Genomic DNA, 10,835 nt, shown 5'->3' on the forward strand with positions numbered 1-10,835 from the left:
GCCCTAATATCCCTGGGCCCTAATATCCCTTGCCCTAAAATCCCTGGCCCTAATATCCCTGGCCCTAATATCCCTGGCCCTAATATCCCTGGCCGTAATATCCCTGGCCCTAATATCCCTGGCCTTAATATCCCTGGCCCTAATATCCCTGGCCCTAGTATCCCTGGCCCTAATATCCCTGGGCATAATATGCCTGGCCCTAATAGTCCTGGCCCTTATATCCCTGGCCCTAATATACCTGGCCCTAATATCCCTGTCCTAATATCCCTGGCCCTAATATCCCTGGCCCTAATATCCCTGGCCCTAGTATCCCTGGCCCTAATATCCCTGGGCATAATATGCCTGGCCCTAATAGTCCTGGCCCTTATATCCCTGGCCCTAATATACCTGGCCCTAATATCCCTGTCCTAATATCCCTGGCCCTAATATCCCTGGCCCTATTATCCTTGGCCTTAATATCCCTGGCCTTAATATCCCTGGCCCTAATATCCCTGGCCCTAATATCCCTGCCCCTAATATCCCTGGCCCTAATATCCCTGGCCCTAATACACCTGGCCCTAATATCCCTGGCCCTAATATCCCTGGCCCTAATATCCCTGGCCTTAATATCCCTGGCACTAATATCCCTGGCCCTAATAACCCTGGACCTAATATCCCTGGTCCTAACATCCCTGGCCCTAATATCCCTGGCCCTAATATCCCTGGCCCTAAAATCCCTGGCCCTAATATCCCTGGCCCTAACATCCCTCGCCCTAATATCCCTGCCCTAATATCCTTGGTCCTAATATCCCTGGCCCTAAAATCCCTGGCCCTAATATCCCTGAACCTAATATCCCTGGCCCTAATATCCCAGGCCCTAATATCCCTGGCCCTAATATCCCTGGCCCTAATATCCCTGCCCCTAATATCCCTGGTCCTAATATCCCTGGCCCTAATATCCCTGGCCCTAATATCTCTGGACCTAATATCCCTGGCCCTCATATCCGGGGCCCTAATATCCCTGGCCCCAATATCCCTGGCCCTAATATCCCTGGCCCTAAAATCCCTGGCCCTAATATCCCTGGCCCTAATATCCCTGGCCCTAATATCCCTGGCCCTAATATCCGTGGCCCTAATATCCGTGGCCCTAATATCCCTGGCCCTAATATCCCTGGCCCTAATATCCCTGGCCCTAATATCCCTGGCCCTAATATCCCTGGCCCTAATATCCCTGGCCATAATATCCCTGGCCCTAATATCCCTGGCCCTAATAATGCTGGCCCTAATCTCCCTGGCCCTAATATCCCTGGCCCTAATATCCCTGGCCCTAATATCCCTGGCCCTGATATCCCTGGCACTGATATCCCTGGCCCTAATATCCCTGGCCCTAATATCCCTGGCCCTAATATCCTTGGCCCTAATATCCCTGGCCCTAATATCCCTGGCTCTAATATCGCTGGCCCTAATATCCCTGGCCCTAATATCCATTGCCCTAAAATCCCTGGCCCTAATATCCCTGGCCCTAATATCCCTGGCCCTAATATCCCTGGCACTAATATCCCTGGCTCTAATATCCCTGGCCCTAATATCCCTGGCCCTAATATCCCTGGCCCTAATATCGCTGGCCCTAATATCCCTGGCCATAATATCCCTGGCCCTAATATCCCTGGCCCTAATATCCCTGGCCCTAATATCCCTGGCCCTGATATCCCTGGCCCTAATATCCCTGGCCCTAATATCCCTGGCCCTAATATCCCTGGCCCTAATATCCCTGGCCCTAATATCCCTGGCTCTAATATCCCTGGCCCTAATATCCCTGGGCCCTAATATCCCTTGCCCTAAAATCCCTGGCCCTAATATCCCTGGCCCTAATATCCCTGGCCCTAATATCCCTGGCCCTAATATCCCTGGCCCTAATATCCCTGGCCCTAATATCCCTCGCCCTAATATCCCTCGCCCTAATATCCCTGGCCGTAATATCCCTGGCCCTAATAACCCTGGCCCTAATATCCCTGGCCCTAATATCCCTGGCGCTAATATCCCTGGCCCTAACATCCCTGGCCCTAATATCCCTGGCCCTAATATCCCTGGACCTAATATCCCTGCCCTAATATCCCTGGCCCTAATATCCCTGGTCCTAATATCCCTGGCCCTAATATCCCTGGCCCTAACATCGCTGGACCTAACATCCCTGGCCCTAATATCCCTGGGCCTAATATCCCTGGCCTTAATATCCCTGGCCCTAATATCCCTGGCCCTAATATCCCTGGCCCTAATATCCCTGGGCATAATATGCCTGACCCTAATATTCCTGGCCCTTATATCCCTGGCCCTAATATCCATGGCCCAATATCCCTGGCCCTAATATCCCTGCCCCTAATATCCCTGGCCCTAAAATCCCTGGCCCTAATATCCCTGGCCCTAATATCCCTGGCCCTAATATCCCTGGCCCTAATATCCCTGGCCCTAATATCCCAGGCCCTAATATCCCTGGCCCTAATATCCCTGGCCATAATATGCCTGGCCCTAATATCCCTGGCCCTTATATCCCTGGCCCTAATATCCCTGGCCCTAATATCCCTGGCGCTAATATCCCTGGCCCTAATATCCCTGGCCCTAATATCCCTGGCCCTAATATCCGTGGCCCTAATATCCCTGGCCCTAATATCCCTGGCACTAATATCCCTGGCCCTAATATCCCTGGCCCTAATATCCCTGGCCTTAATTTCCCTGGCCATAATATCCCTGGCCCTAATATCCCTGGCCCTAATAACGCTGGCCCTAATCTCCCTGGCCCTAATATCCCTGGCCCTAATATCCCTGGCCCTAATATCCTTGGCCCTAATATCCCTGGCCCTAATATCCCTGGCCCTAATATCCCTGGCCCTCATATCCCTGGCCCTGATATCCCTGGCCCTGATATCCCTGGCCCTAATATCCCTGGCCCTAATATCCCTGGCCCTAATATCCCTGGCCTTAATATCCCTGGCCCTAATATCCCTGGCTCTAATATCCCTGGCCCTAATATCCCTGGCCCTAATATCCCTTGCCCTAAAATCCCTGGCCCTAATATCCCTGGCCCTAATATCCCTGGCCCTAATATCCCTGGCCCTAATATCCCTGGCCCTAATATCCCTGGCCCTAATATCCCTAGCCCTAATATCCCTGGCCCTAATATCCCTGGCACTAATATCCCTGCCCTAATATCCCTGGCCCTAATATCCCTGGCCCTAATATCCCTGGCCCTAATATCCCTGGCCCTAACATCGCTGGCCCTAATATCCCTGGCCCTAATATCCCTGGGCCTAATATCCCCGGCCTTAATATCCCTGGCCCTAATATCCCTGGCCCTAATATCCCTGGCCCTAATATCCCTGGGCATAATATGCCTGGCCCTAATATCCCTGGCCCTTATATCCCTGGCCCTAATATCCCTGGCCCTAATATCCCTGGCCCTAATATCCCTGCCCCTAATATCCCTGGCCCTAAAATCCCTGGCCCTAATATCCCTGGCCCTAATATCCCTGGCCCTAATATCCCTGGCCCTAATATCCCTGGCCCTAATATCCCAGGCCCTAATATCCCTGGCCCTAATATCCCTGGCCCTAATATCCCTGGCCCTAATATCCCTGGCCCTAATATGCCTGGCTCTAATATCCCTGGCCCTAATATCCCTGGCCCTAATATCCCTGGCCCTAATATCGCTGGCCCTAATATCCCTGGCACTAATATCCCTGGCCCTAATATCCCTGGCCCTAATATCCCTTGCCCTAATATCCCTGGCCCTAATATCCCTGGCCATAATATGCCTGGCCCTAATATCCCTGGCCCTTATATCCCTGGCCCTAATATCCCTGGCCTAATATCCCTGGCCCTAATATCCCTGGCCCTAATATCCCTGGCCCTAATATCCCTGGCCCTAATATCTGTGGCCCTAATATCCCTGGCCCTAATATCCCTGGCCCTAATATCCCTGGCCCTAATATATCTGGCCCTAATATCCCTGGCCCTAATATCCCTGGCCCTAATATCCCTGGCCCTAATATCCCTGGCCATAATATCCCTGGCCCTAATATCCCTGGCCCTAATAATGCTGGCCGTAATCTCCCTGGCCCTAATATCCCTGGCCCTAATATCCCTGGCCCTAATATCCCTGGCCCTAATATCCCTGGCCCTAATATCCCTGGCCTTAATATCCCTGGCCCTGATATCCCTGGCCCTGATATCCCTGGCCCTAATATCCCTGGCCCTAATATCCCTGGCCCTAATATCCCTGGCCCTAATATCCCTGGCTCTAATATTCCTGGCCCTAATATCCCTGGGCCTAATATCCCTTGCCCTAAAATCCCTGGCCCTAATATCCCTGGCCCTAATATCCCTGGCCCTAATATCCCTGGCCCTAATATCCCTGGACTTAATATCCCTGGCCCTAATATCCCTGGCCCTAATATCCCTGGCCCTAATATCCCTTGCCCTAATATCCCTGGCCCTAATATCCCTGGCCATAATATGCCTGGCCCTAATATCCCTGGCCCTAATATCCCTGGCCCTAATATCCCTGGCCCTAATATCCCTGGCCCTAATATCCCTGGCCCTAATATCCCTGGCCCTAATATCCCTGGCCCTAATATCCGTGGCCCTAATATCCCTGGCCCTAATATCCCTGGCCCTAATATCCCTGGCCCTAATATCCCTGGCCCTAATATCCCTGGCCCTAATATCCCTGGCCCTAATATCCCTGGCCCTAATATCCCTGGCCATAATATCCCTGGCCCTAATATCCCTGGCCCTAATAACGCTGGCCCTAATCTCCCTGGCCCTAATATCCCTGGCCCTAATATCCCTGGCCGTAATATCCCTGGCCCTAATATCCCTGGCCCTAATATCCCTGGCCCTGATATCCCTGGCCCTGATATCCCTGGCCCTAATATCCCTGGCCCTAATATCCCTGGCCCTAATATCCCTGGCCCTAATATCCCTGGCCCTAATATCCCTGGCCCTAATATCCCTGGCCCTAATATCCCTGGCCCTAATATCCCTGGCCCTAATATCCCTGGCCATAATATCCCTGGCCCTAATATCCCTGGCCCTAACAACGCTGGCCCTAATCTCCCTGGCCCTAATATCCCTGGCCCTAATATCCCTGGCCCTAATATCCCTGGCCCTAATATCCCTGGCCCTAATATCCCTGGCCCTAATATCCCTGGCCCTGATATCCCTGGCCCTGATATCCCTGGCCCTAATATCCCTGGCCCTAATATCCCTGGCCCTAATATCCCTGGCCCTAATATCCCTGGCTCTAATATCCCTGGCCCTAATATCCCTGGCCCTAATATCCCTTGCCCTAAAATCCCTGGCCCTAATATCCCTGGCCCTAATATCCCTGGCCCTAATATCCCTGGCCCTAATATCCCTGGCTCTAATATCCCTGGCCCTAATATCCCTGGCCCTAATATCCCTGGCCCTAATATCGCTGGCCCTAATATCCCTGGCCATAATATCCCTGGCCCTAATATCCCTGGCCCTAATATCCCTGGCCCTAATATCCCTGGCCCTGATATCCCTGGTCCTAATATCCCTGGCCCTAATATCCCTGGCCCTAATATCCCTGGCCCTAATATCCCTGGCTCTAATATCCCTGGCCCTAATATCCCTGGGCCCTAATATCCCTTGCCCTAAAATCCCTGGCCTTAATATCCCTGGCCCTAATATCCCTGGCCCTAATATCCCTGGCCCTAATATCCCTGGCCCTAATATCCCTCACCCTAATATCCCTGGCCCTAATATCCCTGGCCCTAATAACCCTGGCCCTAATATCCCTGGCCATAATATCCCTGGCCCTAATATCCCTGGCCCTAATAATGCTGGCCCTAATCTCCCTGGCCCTAATATCCCTGGCCCTAATATCCCTGGCCCTAATATCCCTGGCCCTAATATCCCTGGCCCTAATATCCCTGGCCCTAATATCCCTGGCCCTGATATCCCTGGCCCTGATATCCCTGGCCCTAATATCCCTGGCCCTAATATCCCTGGCCCTAATATCCCTGGCCCTAATATCCCTGGCTCTAATATCCCTGGCCCTAATATTCCTGGCCCTAATATCCCTTGCCCTAAAATCCCTGGCCCTAATATCCCTGGCCCTCATATCCCTGGCCCTAATATCCCTGGCCCTAATATCCCTGGCTCTAATATCCCTGGCCCTAATATCCCTGGCTCTAATATCACTGGCCCTAATATCGCTGGCCCTAATATCCCTGGCCATAATATCCCTGGCCCTAATATCCCTGGCCCTAATATCCCTGGCCCTAATATCCCTGGCCCTGATATCCCTGGCCCTAACATCCCTGGCCCTAATATCCCTGGCCCTAATATCCCTGGACCTAATATCCCTGCCCTAATATCCCTGGCCCTAATATCCCTGGCCCTAATATCCCTGGCCCTAATATCCCTGGCCCTAACATTGCTGGACCTAATATCCCTGGCCCTAATATCCCTGGGCCTAATATCCCTGGCCTTAATATCCCTGGCCCTAATATCCCTGGCCCTAATATCCCTGGCCCTAATATCCCTGGGCATAATATGCCTGACCCTAATATTCCTGGCCCTTATATCCCTGGCCCTAATATCCCTGGCCCAATATCCCTGGCCCTAATATCCCTGCCCCTAATATCCCTGGCCCTAAAATCCCTGGCCCTAATATCCCTGGCCCTAATATCCCTGGCCCTAATATCCCTGGCCCTAATATCCCTGGCCCTAATATCCCAGGCCCTAATATCCCTGGCCCTAATATCCCTGGCCATAATATGCCTGGCCCTAATATCCCTGGCCCTTATATCCCTGGCCCTAATATCCCTGGCCCTAATATCCCTGGCGCTAATATCCCTGGCCCTAATATCCCTGGCCCTAATATCCCTGGCCCTAATATCCGTGGCCCTAATATCCCTGGCCCTAATATCCCTGGCCCTAATATCCGTGGCCCTAATATCCCTGGCCCTAATATCCCTGGCCCTAATTTCCCTGGCCATAATATCCCTGGCCCTAATATCCCTGGCCCTAATAACGCTGGCCCTAATCTCCCTGGCCCTAATATCCCTGGCCCTAATATCCCTGGCCCTAATATCCTTGGCCCTAATATCCCTGGCCCTAATATCCCTGGCCCTAATATCCCTGGCCCTCATATACCTGGCCCTGATATCCCTGGCCCTGATATCCCTGGCCCTAATATCCCTGGCCCTAATATCCCTGGCCCTAATATCCCTGGCCTTAATATCCCTGGCCCTAATATCCCTGGCTCTAATATCCCTGGCCCTAATATCCCTGGCCCTAATATCCCTTGCCCTAAAATCCCTGGCCCTAATATCCCTGGCCCTAATATCCCTGGCCCTAATATCCCTGGCCCTAATATCCCTGGCCCTAATATCCCTGGCCCTAATATCCCTAGCCCTAATATCCCTGGCCCTAATATCCCTGGCACTAATATCCCTGCCCTAATATCCCTGGCCCTAATATCCCTGGCCCTAATATCCCTGGCCCTAATATCCCTGGCCCTAACATCGCTGGCCCTAATATCCCTGGCCCTAATATCCCTGGGCCTAATATCCCCGGCCTTAATATCCCTGGCCCTAATATCCCTGGCCCTAATATCCCTGGCCCTAATATCCCTGGGCATAATATGCCTGGCCCTAATATCCCTGGCCCTTATATCCCTGGCCCTAATATCCCTGGCCCTAATATCCCTGGCCCTAATATCCCTGCCCCTAATATCCCTGGCCCTAAAATCCCTGGCCCTAATATCCCTGGCCCTAATATCCCTGGTCCTAATATCCCTGGCCCTAATATCCCTGGCCCTAATATCCCAGGCCCTAATATCCCTGGCCCTAATATCCCTGGCCCTAATATCGCTGGCCCTAATATCCCTGGCCCTAATATCCCTGGCCCTAATATCCCTGGCCCTAATATCCCAGGCCCTAATATCCCTGGCCCTAATATCCCTGGCCCTAATATCCCTGGCCCTAATATCCCTGGCCCTAATATGCCTGGCTCTAATATCCCTGGCCCTAATATCCCTGGCCCTAATATCCCTGGCCCTAATATCGCTGGCCCTAATATCCCTGGCACTAATATCCCTGGCCCTAATATCCCTGGCCCTAATATCCCTTGCCCTAATATCCCTGGCCCTAATATCCCTGGCCATAATATGCCTGGCCCTAATATCCCTGGCCCTTATATCCCTGGCCCTAATATCCCTGGCCTAATTTCCCTGGCCCTAATATCCCTGGCCCTAATATCCCTGGCCCTAATATCCCTGACCCTAATATCCCTGGCCCTAATATCCCTGGCCCTAATATCCCTGGCCCTAATATCCCTGGCCCTAATATCCCTGGCCCTAATATCCCTGGCCCTAATATCCCTGGCCATAATATCCCTGGCCCTAATATCCCTGGCCCTAATAATGCTGGCCCTAATCTCCCTGGCCCTAATATCCCTGGCCCTAATATCCCTGGCCCTAATATCCCTGGCCCTAATATCCCTGGCCCTAATATCCCTGGCCTTAATATCCCTGGCCCTGATATACCTGGCCCTGATATCCCTGGCCCTAATATCCCTGGCCCTAATATCCCTGGCCCTAATATCCCTGGCCCTAATATCCCTGGCTCTAATATCCCTGGCCCTAATATCCGTGGGCCTAATATCCCTTGCCCTAAAATCCCTGGCCCTAATATCCCTGGCCCTAATATCCCTGGCCCTAATATCCCTGGCCCTAATATCCCTGGACCTAATATCCCTGGCCCTAATATCCCTGGCCATAATATCCCTGGCCCTAATATCCCTTGCCCTAATATCCCTGGCCCTAATATCCCTGGCCATAATATGCCTGGCCCTAATATCCCTGGCCCTAATATCCCTGGCCCTAATATCCCTGGCCCTAATATCCCTGGCCCTAATATCCCTGGCCCTAATATCCCTGGCCCTAATATCCCTGGCCCTAATATCCGTGGCCCTAATATCCCTGGCCCTAATATCCCTGGCCCTAATATCCCTGGCCCTAATATCCCTGGCCCTAATATCCCTGGCCCTAATATCCCTGGCCCTAATATCCCTGGCCCTAATATCCCTGGCCATAATATCCCTGGCCCTAATATCCCTGGCCCTAATAACGCTGGCCCTAATCTCCCTGGCCCTAATATCCCTGGCCCTAATATCCCTGGCCGTAATATCCCTGGCCCTAATATCCCTGGCCCTAATATCCCTGGCCCTGATATCCCTGGCCCTGATATCCCTGGCCCTAATATCCCTGGCCCTAATATCCCTGGCCCTAATATCCCTGGCCCTAATATCCCTGGCCCTAATATCCCTGGCCCTAATATCCCTGGCCCTAATATCCCTGGCCCTAATATCCCTGGCCCTAATATCCCTGGCCATAATATCCCTGGCCCTAATATCCCTGGCCCTAACAACGCTGGCCCTAATCTCCCTGGCCCTAATATCCCTGGCCCTAATATCCCTGGCCCTAATATCCCTGGCCCTAATATCCCTGGCCCTAATATCCCTGGCCCTAATATCCCTGGCCCTGATATCCCTGGCCCTGATATCCCTGGCCCTAATATCCCTGGCCCTAATATCCCTGGCCCTAATATCCCTGGCCCTAATATCCCTGGCTCTAATATCTCTGGCCCTAATATCCCTGGCCCTAATATCCCTTGCCCTAAAATCCCTGGTCCTAATATCCCTGGCCCTAATATCCCTGGCCCTAATATCCCTGGCCCTAATATCCCTGGCTCTAATATCCCTGGCCCTAATATCCCTGGCCCTAATATCCCTGGCCCTAATATCGCTGGCCCTAATATCCCTGGCCATAATATCCCTGGCCCTAATATCCCTGGCCCTAATATCTCTGGCCCTAATATCCCTGGCCCTGATATCCCTGGTCCTAATATCCCTGGCCCTAATATCCCTGGCCCTAATATCCCTGGCCCTAATATCCCTGGCTCTAATATCCCTGGCCCTAATATCCCTGGGCCCTAATATCCCTTGCCCTAAAATCCCTGGCCTTAATATCCCTGGCCCTAATATCCCTGGCCCTAATATCCCTGGCCCTAATATCCCTGGCCCTAATATCCCTCGCCCTAATATCCCTGGCCCTAATATCCCTGGCCCTAATATCCCTGGCCATAATATCCCTGGCCCTAATATCCCTGGCCCTAATAATGCTGGCCCTAATCTCCCTGGCCCTAATATCCCTGGCCCTAATATCCCTGGCCCTAATATCCCTGGCCCTAATATCCCTGGCCCTAATATCCCTGGCCCTAATATCCCTGGCCCTGATATCCCTGGCCCTGATATCCCTGGCCCTAATATCCCTGGCCCTAATATCCCTGGCCCTAATATCCCTGGCCCTAATATCCCTGGCTCTAATATCCCTGGCCCTAATATCCCTGGCCCTAATATCCCTTGCCCTAAAATCCCTGGCCCTAATATCCCTGGCCCTCATATCCCTGGCCCTAATATCCCTGGCCCTAATATCCCTGGCTCTAATATCCCTGGCCCTAATATCCCTGGCTCTAATATCACTGGCCCTAATATCGCTGGCCCTAATATCCCTGGCCATAATATCCCTGGCCCTAATATCCCTGGCCCTAATATCCCTGGCCCTAATATCCCTGGCTCTGATATCCCTGGCCCTAATATCCCTGGCCCTAATATCCCAGGCCCTAATATCCCTGGCCCTTATATCCCTGGCCCTAATATCCCTGGCTCTAATATCCCTGGCCCTAATATCCCTGGGCCCTAATATCCCTTGCCCTAAAATCTCTGGCCCTAATATCCCTGGCCCTAATATCCCTGACCCTAATATC

Source organism: Petromyzon marinus, unplaced genomic scaffold (genome assembly GCF_048934315.1).
Source record: "Petromyzon marinus isolate PM22_M1 ecotype Great Lakes invasive population unplaced genomic scaffold, UKy_Petmar_22M1.pri1.0 PM_G_Scaffold_17, whole genome shotgun sequence".
NCBI classification, from domain to species: Eukaryota; Metazoa; Chordata; class Hyperoartia; order Petromyzontiformes; family Petromyzontidae; genus Petromyzon; species Petromyzon marinus.